Source organism: Nicotiana attenuata, unplaced genomic scaffold (genome assembly GCF_001879085.1).
Source record: "Nicotiana attenuata strain UT unplaced genomic scaffold, NIATTr2, whole genome shotgun sequence".
Lineage (NCBI taxonomy): Eukaryota > Viridiplantae > Streptophyta > Magnoliopsida > Solanales > Solanaceae > Nicotiana > Nicotiana attenuata.
This window is the reverse complement of record NW_017671223.1, coordinates 190,316-191,970: the sequence shown is the minus strand read 5'-3', so window position 1 is coordinate 191,970 and position 1,655 is coordinate 190,316. Positions and strand designations below refer to the sequence as shown.

At 33.9% G+C, this 1,655-nt stretch overlaps 1 long non-coding RNA gene across 1 annotated transcript; it reads right to left on the bottom strand.

The window, feature by feature from the left end:
* Positions 1-419: 419 nt before the first annotated feature.
* On the bottom strand, positions 420-1,655 carry LOC109206802. Its single transcript, XR_002064905.1, has 3 exons — positions 1,514-1,655; positions 952-1,015; positions 420-738 (listed from the first exon to the last, which is right to left on the bottom strand). It is a non-coding gene; the product is annotated as an uncharacterized LOC109206802 (long non-coding RNA).

Sequence of the window (1,655 nt, the reverse complement as noted above, 5' to 3'; positions counted from 1 at the left end):
TAATTTTAATTTCTTAATTTATCATATTAGTTTATTAATTCAATCATACGCACAATTATTTGATTGTCTAATAAAAAATTGAATAATATCTACGAAAGAGTTGAACTTGGGAGAGAAAATTCTAGATTGCAAAAAGGATTGCGTAGAACTTATTTTTTAACCTGTGCCTTGAGGAATAATTTCGCAGTTAGAATATGGATATACCTAATAGTCTTGCTTAGTTGAATATCGTGTTTATTTGTTCTTTGTTAGATTTAATACCATAGGAATATATGGTCGATATATCTTAAATAGACGAGTAGTACCGCAGGAGCTTGCTAGTCATATGTAGGACTTCTATATATTAGAATTTTTCTTTTATTGAGTTTGGTAATATGTTAAATATTCATCATTTTTCATATTTTTTAAAATTATTTCTCTAATTCAAACATATTTTTAATATTATTTACGTGATTTTAAAGAAATTTTACATTCGTGGATTTGGGGTACGCGCGTTCCAGTTTCATAAAAAAAGGCAGCTCGGTGCACAAGGTATGTCACGTTCACGCAGCGGTCCAGAGAAGGGTCGCATCCCAAGAGCTACGAATGTAGGCAATCTATTCTAACGCAAGCATTAGCGGTTGCTTCAGCTGCTCGAATTCATAACCTAGTAGTTATACGGAGACAACTTTACCATTGTTCCGAGGCTTCCCTTCCAATATTATACAACAAAGAGAGTTCAAATCTGAATTGGCAGTCCTACAAATTAAAAGCATATCAGGTGTTAGTTTTCTGAAAGAATTTGAATATTTAACCCAGCACTTTAAAGCAATAGGGTGAAGTGGTCCAGAAAATTGTAAACTGTTAGATTAATTTAGTGAACATAAACAAAGATTTGTGTGCCTGTTACTGCAGCGGAAGATCAATTCTATTTATTATGTAGAACCCGTGAACTATAGGTCTCAAATTTACCGTTGTTCTAAGGCTCGCCTTCGCCATTTTACTAGGACTTTGTAATATTGCCTTAAAGCTTCAGCTGCAAAGGTAGATCAAGTAGAATTAGACAACTTTTTTACTGAATGTGTTCAAATACTTGTGTTGTGCTTCCAAAAGAAGATCAATTTGCTGACAACAATGCTGCAAGGTTAAAAGGAAAAGAAAAAAAGGTTCTTCCGGATGTACATATATATATATATTTTCGTCTTGAATTATCTAAATTCTTCTATTATATTACGTACACCCTTTTCCTATGGTCCAAAATGTGAAAAGATTTGTGTTCTTGGCTACTTTCACTTCTCAAATGTTTAAGTATGTTTCCACGTTCCACACACGGTAATATTCTGAACAATCTTTAGTTCCCAAGTTGTACTGCAATATGAGATTTCATTTCTCTTATCTGTAGTGTTGAATCTGCAAATCTATTTGTTGATGAAGCAGCATTTCTAGAGCTTCATTCTGTACCTGATAGAGATGACAAATATAATATTCCATACTATTATAAGTTATATCCAAACTTTATTGTACCATGCCTTACTGTATTCAAGAATTATGAGGAGCGGCCAGTTAGTTCATCAAGTTCGGACCCAACATCACACCTCGACAAACTCACGCATTCTCCAGGTCTGAAGTGATCCAGTGTCTGACTCGGATGCCTCCTTTATTCAAGAACTGCAAAA